This window comes from Enhydra lutris, unplaced genomic scaffold (genome assembly GCF_002288905.1).
Source record: "Enhydra lutris kenyoni isolate GAN:26980312 unplaced genomic scaffold, ASM228890v2 scaffoldscaffold40, whole genome shotgun sequence".
NCBI lineage: Eukaryota > Metazoa > Chordata > Mammalia > Carnivora > Mustelidae > Enhydra > Enhydra lutris.
In genome coordinates this window covers 12,356,124-12,368,527 of record NW_019154124.1, presented here as the reverse complement: position 1 = coordinate 12,368,527, position 12,404 = coordinate 12,356,124, and positions in this window count along the sequence as shown.

The window sequence follows — 12,404 nt, the reverse complement described above, 5'->3', positions numbered from 1 at the left end:
TCTGCCTGCTTGTGATCTCTGTCTGTCAAATGAAGAAATAAAATCTTTAAAAAAAAAAATCCAAATTTTGGCAAAACATTATACTTGGGCAATGTTAAAAAAGTCTCTTACTTTGTTGGTAAATGCTGCGTGTTTGACCTTTCGCTACAATAGTTTATGAGAAAGGAGTAATTGGGCAAGCTTTCTGAAAATATGTTAACCGTGGATAAAGATTCACTTTACATAATTGAAGCAAAAGGGTAAAATATTGACACCAAAAGGAGTATTCAGAATTACATTTTATAAGACATAAAAGGACAGCACATTTTTTCTTATCATGCAATTCTTAAAGAGCAGATGGCAGAAGCAGGGACACTTCTGGAGCATTCTTGGAATGTCTGTTCCTTGTCAGTTTTGTCACTGTTCATATTGGGAAATTTGGTCTTATGGACAGTAGAGCAAAAAACTGCAGCAATGTGTGAAAGGTATCCTAGCCTAAGCCAGCAGAATGGCACTCCAGTTCTCATGTTGACAGATAACTTAGAAAACCCATGTAGTTTCTCTGCTTCCAAATATGTAAAATATATTTTGGCTACCAAATATGTAAAATGAAGTGATTATACCAGATGATTTTGGAAGGCTTTACCATTTATGACATTGTTAGGGCCTATAAAATGGGATATCTTTTCCAAAGACTGTGTTCAAGTACTTACAGAGAAAAATCACACTCTTTAGTATGGTAGCCAAACTACTTTATCTTTAAACTGTTATTTTTAAAGCTTTATTGACACAGAGTTGATGTAAAATAAACTGTACATATTTAAAGTGTGCAGTTTGGTGAGTTTTTGTATGTATATTATATATACATAATATATATAATAAGTTTATATATATATTATATGTACATATATATAATGAGTTTTCATATATATTTATGCATCTGTGAAACTACAACAATCAAGATAATGAACATATCTATTACTCGCAACATGTCCTCATGACCCTTTTCAATTTATTTCTCTCTCTCCAACCCCCCCTGCCCTGACCCAGACAACCACCCGTCCATTTTATGACACTATAGAGTAGTTTATGTTTTCTAGAACTGTATAGAAGTGGAAACAATACAGTATATCCTCTATTTGTCTAGCTTCCTTCACTAAGCATAATAATTTCCGATTCTGCCCCATTGTCAAATGTCTCAACGATTTGTTCTTTTTTATTACCAAGTAGTATTCCACTGTGGTGGATGGACAAATATGTGGACGTTTTGTTGTTCCAGTTTCCAGCTATTATAATTAAAACTGCTTTGAACACTCAGGTACAAGATTCTGATAAATACAGCCATTTATTTCTCCTGAGTAGAAACCTAGCAATGGAGTTTCCAAATTGTGTAGTTGGTATGTATTTAACTTGCAAAGAATTGTTTTCCAAAGTGATTGTACAACTTTACGTTTCCACAAGTAGTGTATGAGAGCTCCATTTCCTCTAAATCCTTACTAACACTTGGTATATTCAGTCGTTTCGATTTTTTGCTCAGATACTAGGTGTGGCCTGGTATCTCATCGTGGTTTTTCATTTGCATTTGCCCAGTGACTGATGATGTCAAGCATCTTTTCACATGCTTTTTTCTTATCCATATGTTTTTCAGGGGGATGTGACTGTTCAGATATTTTGCCCATTTGCATTTGGTTGTTTCTCCTCCTGTTAAGCTGCAGAAGTTCTTTACATATTTTAGATACACAGCCTTTGTTACATTTAGATTATGTAAATATTTCAGTCTTCTGCGTGTTTTTGTTCACTTTGGTAACAATGTCTTAGCACCAAACATTTTTACTAACTCCAGTTTTTGACACTTCAGGTTTTTTGTGTTAAATTTAAGAAAGTTTTGCCAAACACAAGGTCACTAAAATTTTCTCCAATATTTTTTCTAGAAGTTTTATAGCTTTACCTCTTACATATAGATATGTATCCATTTGAAATTAGTTTTGTGTGTGCTGTGAAGTATGCGCCAGGATTTCTTTCCTTGTGTATAGCTTCTCAACTCTTCCCAATCCTATCTACCATTTCTTGAAAATATGACTCCCTCAGGGAATTACCTTGGCATCTTTTCTTCACCCCTTTTCTTTTTCTCTAGAGAGAGACAGAGAGAAAGATTATGAGCAGGAAGGGCCAGAGGGAGGAGAGAAAGAATCTTTTAAGCAGGTGCCAGGCTCAGCACAGAACCCAACACATCGCTCGATCTCATGACCCTGAGAATATGACCTGAGTCGAAACCAAGAGTCAGGAACTCAACTGACTGAGCCACCCAGGAGCCCCAACCTTGGCACCTTCTGATGAAGATAATCAGCTAAAGAAGTTTAAGGTTAGCTGAGTCATGTGCTCGCTTCGGCAGCACATATACTAAAAGGTTAGCTGAGTCACAAAGACCTACCAGACTTAATGATATACCCCGGTTGCATGTGCAACATTTTGTGTATATGAAAGTCTTTTAGTCTCATCTTAAAAATTCTGTCAGAAAGGGGCACCTGGGTGGCTCAGTTGGTTAAGCAGCTGCCTTTGGCTCAGGTCATGATCCCAGGGTCCTGGATTCGAGCCCCGCATTGGGCTCCCTATTCAACGGAGAGCCTGCTTTTCCCTCTTTCTCTGCCTACTGCTGTGCCTACTTGTGCTCTCTCTCTCTCTAATAAATAAATAAAATCTTAAAAAAAAATTCTGTCAGAGAAAAACATCTTTGATTTATCCAGCAACCTTCTTTAAAATGCTAATAACTGTTGTAGAACTGAGTGGACTAGAATTCACAGAAGCAGTATCAGTCAACCAGCTAAAAGCCATCTGGGGTCACCTGAACTGTTAAAATGACACGTTTAATGGGGCGGAGGTGGGGGAAGGAAACCAGGGAAGGAAAGAAATTATTTGGCTTTTTCAGACAGGAACACTTGAAGAGAAAGTTCAGGCCTTGGTTAAGAGACTTAAAATAACAAAGAAGAATGTTCCCCTAGGTGAAGAAAATAGGAAATAAAAAGATGTTTTATGCCATTTTTCCCTATAGTTTTTTTCCCTTTATTCAAGAAAAGGGACAGTTTAAAAATGTTTTCTGTCATCCCCTTCAGGTCAGCTCTCCACTTCTCTTGTCCCCTTCCTGAGTTCCCAGATGCCAGGTCCTTCCTCCTCCTGCTTTGCACACTGTGTGACCTTTGTTCTCACAGAGCCGGAGCGGAACTCAAGCTAGTTCATGTAGGGGAAGTCTGTCAGGGACATATCACTTGCAGATTCTTACAGTCTCTCCAAATAATCCAGTCGCAGTCTACAACATGATCTCCTTAGCTACAGTCTATTTTCGAGATGCCAAATTAGTTTGCAAAGGAGTGTAACCTGTCCCTTTATACAGTTTTCTGTGTTACGTAATCATAAAATGTCATCTCAGTCCTCAAAACTTAATTACATGCAAAATAATCCTAGTGCTAATATATTTTGGGGGAATGTCATCTTCTTAAATATGAAATGCCTATATGAATATCATTTTTTATTAGGCAGACTTATAATAAGCGGAACAATATGTCAAATATAAACCAGTCCCTAAAATGTGTGCAGAAATGGATGTTTGCTGTTTCAGTTTTACTCTGTCAGGAGGGATATTGCACATATATTCTTGGTAACAATCTGAAAATTAGCTTTGAGTTTATTTTTAAATGTGAGAATGTCTCATTTCTTCAACTAATTAATTCTGTTTAAAGAGGACACACATTGGAACTCTGTGAATTTATTTATTCCGGTTTGTCCCATCTATATGTAGACTAGCAGTCAAAGCATTTCTAAACAGGAGACTTAAAATTGCGTTCATTTTACCACATTTTATGGTATAGCGCCACATAGCAGAAAAAAATACTATAAAGTGTTTTCAGAGAATCCACAAATGAAAAACGGAAGCACTTTACTGAGGAGCTCACTGTTTCTTTTGCTACATATATCGGTTCATCTACTGTATTTGAGGGACGTGGTAGATTCTGTCTTTGGTTTGGTGCAAGGCTCTCTCTGTAAAAGTATCTCTATCCAGGGGCGCCTGGGTGGCTCAGTCGGTTAAGCGCCCAACTCTTGATTTTGGCTCAGGGCATGATCTCAGGGTCGAGAGATAGAGCCTGGCATCAGGGTCGCTGCTCAGCGAAGATTCTCTCCATCTCTCTCTGTCCCTTCCCCCTACCACTTGTTCTCTCTCTCTCTCTCCCTCTCTCTCTCAAATAAATAAATAAATAAATAAATCTTCTTTAAGAAAGATCTCTCTGCAAGAAGGGCTGTCCCAATTCCGGCTTTCGATACCAGCCTCCTGCCTCATGTCATTTTCCTTCCGACTGTTTATACTTATATGTGTGGTGTGTATATTTTAATTGAGGGAGCCCCTCCGAATTACATCACTAATTATCTTATTACCCTTGTGAAAATCCCCTCCAAAGACTCTCTTCTTTGTATAGAGTAGAGCCAAACTCCTCAACGTGACATTCTAGGCAACTGGTTTATCTCTTATACATTCTACGCTTATACAGCAACTGAGACATCTTAACAAACACACCTAACTGTTCAAATTTTTTTACCTTCTGCTCTCCTCTGCCGGCATGTTACAAAATGGAGCCATAAATCTACTCCCTTTATAACCAGATAAGCAGAGAAACTGTGGTTTCTTTATCAATGCCTGGCTCTCTTCCACAAGCTCTTGGATTCCAAGTGTCAGGAAAACGTCTTAGCCCTTTTGATTTCAATTTGGTACGATGAAATGAGTCCGACAGTCCTTTCAGGTAGTCCAGAGTCCTCCTTGGACACTAATGCTCAGTTTTTCAGGTGGCCAAGTGTTGTCTCTCCCAAGTTCCCAAGTTTTCTCAAAGGTACCCAGGGAGGGAGCCTGGGTGGCTCAGTCATTAAGTGTCTGCCTTCACCTCAGGTCATGATCCCAAGGTCCTGGGATCGAGTCCCGCATTGGGCTCCCTGCTCAGTGGGAAGCCTACTTCTTCCTCTCCCACTCCCCCTGCTTACATTCCCTCTCTCACCGTCTCTCTCTCGTCAAATAAATAAATAAATCTTTAAAAAAAAAAGGTACTCAGGGATATGTGGGAAGGAACACCTCCTTGTTAATAACTGTGTTAATAACTGTGTCTTCATACCTTGTTAACAACTGTGTCTTCACGGTGAGTCCTTGTTAATAACTGTGTCTTCATACCCAAGCCATGACTTAGAGGGTCCTTGAGCTCCTAGGGTATTGAGTTGAATTGTGATTTTGATGCCATTAAAATATTCTTTTCCCTCAAGGCCTTGATGTTTCAACCTCACCTCCAAAGTCTCTGGTGTTAAGTTGTACTGGGATCTGGCTATGCCACCATGAAATGCTTAGCCCAAGTAGTCCTCCTGGAGTACTACCCCATCTCTTCCCATAAGTTAACTGACCAGCACACCTGACTGTCTTTCACTTCTTTTCAAAAGGACAACAAGGTTTTCTATAATTTGATTCAACTCTCAGAGACCCACGTGTACATTATGAGTTAATGTCCAGGCCTCTATCAACATAATCTCCCACCACGCCACCAGGTTTCTTGGATGAGACCTAGTTCCAAGTGGCCATATGGGTCATTTATAAAGTAGCCTTCTCTAACCCTTCCAGGTGGGATGTGGTTTCTTCTACCCACAGGGACCTCTCCATCTTTGTATACTTTAGAGCTTCAAAGCAACTGAGAGAGAGAAGGTGTCAAGGCCTGCGATGTGACCCTATGTTCAAGTTAACAGGTAACCTGTTATTTGTTTCACAGATGCTACCAGAAGACATGGAGCTCCAGGTCAGAGACAAAGGATTTTACTATAACAGCAAGCAGCATGAGTATGATGTTGGCACTGGTTATCTTTGCCAACAATTCCCATGGAGGTGACAGAAAATGGCCTACGTGTTTACTGAGCATCCAGTGAGTTTGATTCATAGCCAAAGAACACTGATCTTGGGAAATCTGCTGCTTTTCCATTAAGCCTTGTCTTTGTTCTGGAAGGATACATCATATCATCCTTTAAAATTGTTTGCTGCCAACACAGCCCCGAGAAATGGCCCAGGTAAGTGCAGTCAAGGCTTTGCCTTCTTGCCATAACCAGCAAGAAAATGCGGGAACACCTATGTCCTATGGCAGAGTGCTTCTCCCAGCAGAACATTTGTATGCATTTCTTCCAGTCAGCCTTCCCTACATCTCACTTCTGTCCACAACCTTCCAGGCTAGAAGAAGTGAGCTTTCCTTCTCCTTGCCCTACAATACATCCACCTTCTTTATCATCATTGCCTTATGCTTAGAACTGTCACAGATAGGAATATTATCCCTATGCAATAAAGTTTCCCAGATATCCTTCATACCTAGCTCTTGAAAAATTCACTGGGAGCTGAGTCGATTCAGGTCCTCTGGAAAGCAGACATTAAGATGTGTGAGTTCAGCATTGGAAAGAAATGACAGAACACAGGTATCCCTGCCACACCCAATCATCCAGTTGCCCTGGGAGAGAGCACTGGTGAAGGGCCATCAGCTGACTACACTACTTGCAGCTGGTTTTCTCTTAGGGGAGTCCTGAGCACTGTACTTCCTTGGCTGCCATAAAAGCCAAAGGAATTACACATGTCCTATCTTTTCCTTATGGCTTGTTTTAAAACTTGTCATCAAACCAAAGAACTCAAGACCTGCTTTGTCTGCCTTGGAGCCATAGTTGAGTGAGTCTAGCTAAAGGCCTCCCATTATTTTTTTAAATTAATATATAATGTGTTATTTGTTTCAGGGGTACAGGTGTGTGAATCATCAGTCTTACACAACTCACAGCACTCACCATAGCACATACCCTCGTCAGTGTCTATCACCCAGCCACCCCATCCCTCCTACCACCCTCTTCTAGCAGCCCTCAGTTTGTTTCCTGAGATTGAGTCTTAGTTTGTCTCCCTCCCCGGTTCCATCTTGTTTCATTTTTCCCTCCCTTCCCCCCATAACACCCTGCCCTGCCTCTCAAATTCCTTATATCAGAGAGATCATATGATAATTGTCTTTCTCTGATTGACTTATTTTGCTTAGCATAATATCCTCTAGTTCCATCCATGTCATTGCAAATGGCAAGATTTTGTTTTTTTGATACCCACAATACCCACTGCTATATATATATATATATATATATCTCACATCTTCTTTGTCCATTCATCTGTTGATGGACTTCCAGGTTCTTTCCATAGTTTGGCTATTGTGGACATTGCTGCTATAAACATTGGGGTGCACGTGCTCCTTCAGATCACTACATGTGTTATCTTTAGGGTAAATACCCAGTAATGCGATTGCTAGGTCATAGGGTAGCTCTATTTTCAACATTTTGAGGAACCTCCACACTGTTTCCAGAGTGGCTACACCAGCTTGCATTCCCACCAACAGTGCAGGAGGGTTTCCCTTTCTCCGCATCCTCTCCAACATCTGTCATTTCCTGACTGGTTAATTTTAGCCATTCTGACTGGTGTGAGTTAGTATCTCATTGTGGTTTTGATTTGTATTTCCCTGATGCCAAGTGACATGGAGCACTTTTTCTTGTGTCTGTTGGCTATCTGGATGTCTTCTTTGCAGAAATGTCTGTTCATGTCTTCCGTCCACTTCTTGATTGGATTATTTGTTCTTTGGGTGTTGAGTTCGATAAGTTCTTTATAGATTTTGGATACTAGCCCTTTATCTGATATGTCATTTGCTAATATCTTCTCCCATTCTGTCAGTTGTCTTTTGGTTTTGTTGACTGTTTCCTTTGCTGTGCAAAAGCTTTTGATCTTGATGAAGTCCCAAGAGTTCATTTTTGCCCTTGCTTCCCTTGCCTTTGGCCATGTTTCTAGGAAGAAGTTGCTGTGGCTAAGGTTGAAGAGGTTGCTGTCTGTGTTCTCCTCAAGGATTTTGATGGATTCTTGTCTCACATTGAGGTCTTTCATCTATTGAGTCTATTTTTGTGTGTGGTGTAAGGAAATGGTCCACTTTCACTCTTCTGCATGTCACTGTCCAATTTTCCCAATACCATTTGTGAAAAAGATTGTCTTTTTTCCATTGGACATTGTTTCCTGCTTTATCAAAGATTAGTTGACCATAGAATTGAGGGTCCATTTCTGGGGTCTCTATCCTGTTCCATTGATCTATGTGTCTGTTTTTGCACCAGTACCATACTATCTTAATAATTATAGCTTTGTAATAGAGCTTGAAGTCTGGAATTGTGATACTGCCAGCTTTGGTTTCTTATTCAACATTCCTCTGGCTATTTGGGGGTCTTTTCTGGTTCCATATAGATTTTAGGATTAGTTATTCCAGTTCTGTGAAAAAAGTTGATGGTATTTTAATAGGGATCGCATTAAATGTGTAGATTGCTCTTGGTAGCATAGACATTTTCACAGTATCTGTTTTTCCAATCCATGAGCATGGAACATATTTCCATTTCTTTGTGTCTTCCTCAATTTCTGAGTATAGATTCTTTGCCTCTTTGGTTAGATTTCTTCCTAGGTATCTTATGGTTTTGGGTGCAACTGTAAATGAGATTGACTCCTTGATTTCTCTTTTGTCTTGCTGGTGTATGGAAATGCAATAGTTCAATTTTGGTAGTTTTTATGTCTCTAGGAATGCACCCATTTCTTCCAGATTGTCAAATTTGCTGATATATATATATATATATATATGAACAGAACAGAGCCACACACTTGATTTTGGGTGTATTTTGGTCTGTTAGAAGAGAATGCATCCCAAAATTTTAAGGAAAGAAAAACTTATCTATGTACAAAAATAAGGGTAAGTACAATGAAGGGATGGAATATGATTATGAAGATAAAAATTTAAAAGGATTGTAAAAAAGGAATTGATAAGAAGTTGGTTAAAAAAAAGAAAAAAAAAAGGAGAGAATGTGATCAGCCTGGAGACTAGAACAAAGCCATATGCTAGATTTAGGGTGTATTTTGATCTCTTAGAAGAAACCGTATCCCAAAATTTTAAAGAAAGAAAAACTTATATGTATACAAAACACAAGGTTAAATACAATGAAGGAATAGAATATGACTATAACAATGAAAATTTAAAAAGATTTTTAAGAAGGTATTGATAAGATAAAATTGTTACAAAGATTAAAATAGGAAAAAGGAAAAATTTAAAAAGAATAGAATAAGAAGAAAAATAAAATAAATTAACTTTGAAAAACTAAAGAATCATAGGGACAAAGCCATGAATTCTACGTGCTGTTTTCCCCAACTCTGAAGTTCCACACTTCTCAGTGATCGGTAAACTTGATCTTGGCTGTTTGTTCTTGCTGATCTTCTGCGGGAGGGGCCTGTTGCAGTGATTCTCAAATGTCTTTGCCCCAGGTGGAATTGCACCATCCTTTCCAGGGGCCAGGCTAAGTAATCTGCTGAGGTTCACTCTCAAAAGCCTTTGTTCCCTGAACGCTTTCCGTAGAGTTCTGGAGAACAGAAATGAAAATGGCAGCCTCCCAATCTCCAGCCCGGAGGAGCGGAGAGCTTGGGGCCCCACTCCTCAGTGCACCCTCGGAGAAAAGCAGTCAATCCCTCCCGTCTCCTTGGTCTCCGGCTGCGCTCCGAGCTCATCTGGCCTGTGATCAAGCGTTTCAGTCTCTCTCAGGTGCACAGCCCCTTTTGGAGTCTCCAAACCCAGCAGATTACTGCAGTATGCTCCTGTACCACTCCTTCCAGTGGAAGAAGGAGGGGGGCATCTCCCTGGATATGCCAATTGTGGGGTCCCTGCTCCAAAAGCAGTGGACCGACTGCCTTGGATCATGGGTGCTGACAGCCTTGCTCAGCTCCATCTATGTAGCCGGCTTCCCTCCTCTGATACCTGGGAGCTCTGCCACACTCAGACACCCCCAGCCTTTCTGAGGACCCCTGAGGGTCCTGAGATCACACCATCCCTGTGAGGGCTCCACCCCCACTTAACCTCTGGACCAATGTCCCTCAGTGGAACAGACTTCTAAAAGTTCTGATTTTCTGCTCCACTGCTGGGACCCGGAGCCTCCCCCGCAGTCTATCTTCCATATGTTGCCTTGGGTTCACTTCTCCACACATCTTACCTTCCAGAAAGTGGTCAATTTTTCTAGAATTGCTGCTCTTCTTCTCTTTGCTCACCTGCTGCATTTGTAGGTGTTCAAAATAGTTTGATAAATATCTAGCTGAACTCCTGGGACACCATGAAATTTAGGTCTCCTATTGCCCTGCCATCTTGCTTCTCTCCCTCCTCCCATTATTTTTTTTTTAGTTTTATTTTATTTTGTTTTATTTTCCAGTGTTCCGAAATTCATTGTTTATGCACCATACCCAGTGCTCCATGCAATATGTGCCCTCCACAATACCCACTGCTAGGCCTACTCAACCCCCCACCTTCTCCCCTCCAAAACACTCTGTTTCTCAGCATCCACAGTCTCTCATGGTTTGTCTCTCCCTCCAATTTTCCCCAAATCACTTCTTCTCTCCATCTCCCAATGTCCTCCGTGTTATTCCAAATGTTCCACAAGGAAGTGAAACCGTATGATAATTGACTCTCTATGCTTGACTTATTTCACAGAGCATTATCTTTTACAGTCCTGTCCACGTTGATACAAACATGGGTATTCATCCTTTCTGATGGAGGCATAATACTCCATTGTATATATGGATCACATCTTCCTTATCCATTCATCCATTGAAGGGCATCTTGGTTCTTTCCACAGTTTGGCAACTGTGACCATTGCTGCTATGAACATTGGGGTACAAGTGGCCCTTCTTTTCACTACATCTGTATCTTTGGGGTAAATACTCAGTAGTATAATTGCAGGGTCATAGGATAGCTCTATTTTTAATTTCTTAAGGAATCTCCACACTGTTTGCAAAGTGGCTGCACCAGCTTGCATTTCCACCAACAGTGTAATAGGGTTCCCCTTTCTCCACATCCTCTCCAACACTTGTTGTTTACTGTCTTGTTGATTTTGGCCATTCTAACTGGTGTAAGGCGGTATCTCAATATGGTTTTGATTTGAATCTCCCTGATGGCTAATGATGATGAACATTTTTTCATGTGTCTGTTAGCCATTTGTATGTCTTCTTTGGAGAAGTGTCTGTTCATGTCTTCTGCCCTTTTTTTTTAATGTGATTATCTGTTTTGTGTGTGTTGAGTTTGAGGAATTCTTTATAGATCGTGGATATCAGCTCTTTGTCTGTAGTGTCATTTGAGAATATCTTCTCCCATTGCGTGGTTGCCTCTTTGTTTTGTTGATTGTTTCCTGTACCGTGCAGAAGCTTTTGATCTTAGTGAAGCCCCAAAAGTTTATTTTTGCTTTTGTTTCCTTTGCCTTTAGAGACATGTCTTGACAGAAGTTGCTGTGGCCGATGTCAAAGAGGTTACTGCCTATGTTCTCCTCTAGGATTTTGATAGATTCTTGCCTCAAGTTGGGGTCTTTTATCCATTTCGAGTTTATCTTTGTGTATGGTGTAAGAGAATGGTCGAGTTTCATTCTACACATAGCTGTCCAATATTCCTGGTACCATTTATTGAAGAGACTGTCTTTTCTCAACTGTATATTTTTAGCTCCTTTGTTGAAGATTATTTGACCATAGAGTTGAGGGTCCATATCTGGGCTCTCTGCTCTGTTCCACTGGTCTATGTGTCTGTTTTGGGGCTGGTACCATGCTGTCTTGGTGATCACAGCTTTGTAGTAAAACTTGAAATCAGGCAACGTGATGCCCCCAGTTTTGTTTTTCTTTTTCAACATTTCCTTAGCAATTCGGGGTCTCTTCTGGTTCCATACAAATTTTGGGATTGTTTGTTCCAGCTCTTTGAAAAATGCTGTGGAATTTTGATTGGGATGGCATTGAAAGTATAGATGGCTCTAGGCAGTATAGACATTTTGACAATGTTTATTCTTCTGATCCATGAGCATAGAATGCTCTTCCATCTTTTTGTGTCTTCTTCAACTTCTTTAATGAGTGTTCTGTATTTCTTTGAGTACAGATCTTTTACCTTTTGGGTTAGGTATATTCCCAGATATCTATGGTTCTTGGTGCTATAGTAAATGGAATTGATTCTCTAATTTCCCTTTCTATTTTTTCATTGTTAGTATATAAGAAAGCAACTGATTTCTGTACATTGATTTTGTATTCTGCCACATTACTGAATTGCTGTATGAGTTCTAGTAGTTTGGGGGTGGAGTCTTGTGGGTTTTCCATATAAAGTACTTCCATATAAAGTATCATGCCATTGAGAGAGTTTGACTTATTCTTTGCCAATTTGAATAACTTTATTTCTTTTTGTTTTCTGATTGCTGTTGCTAGGACTTCCAGTACTATGTTGAACAACAGTGGCAAGAGTGGGCATACTTGTTGTGTTCCTGATCTCAAAGGGAAAGCTGTCAGTTTTCCACATTGAGGATGATATTCGCTG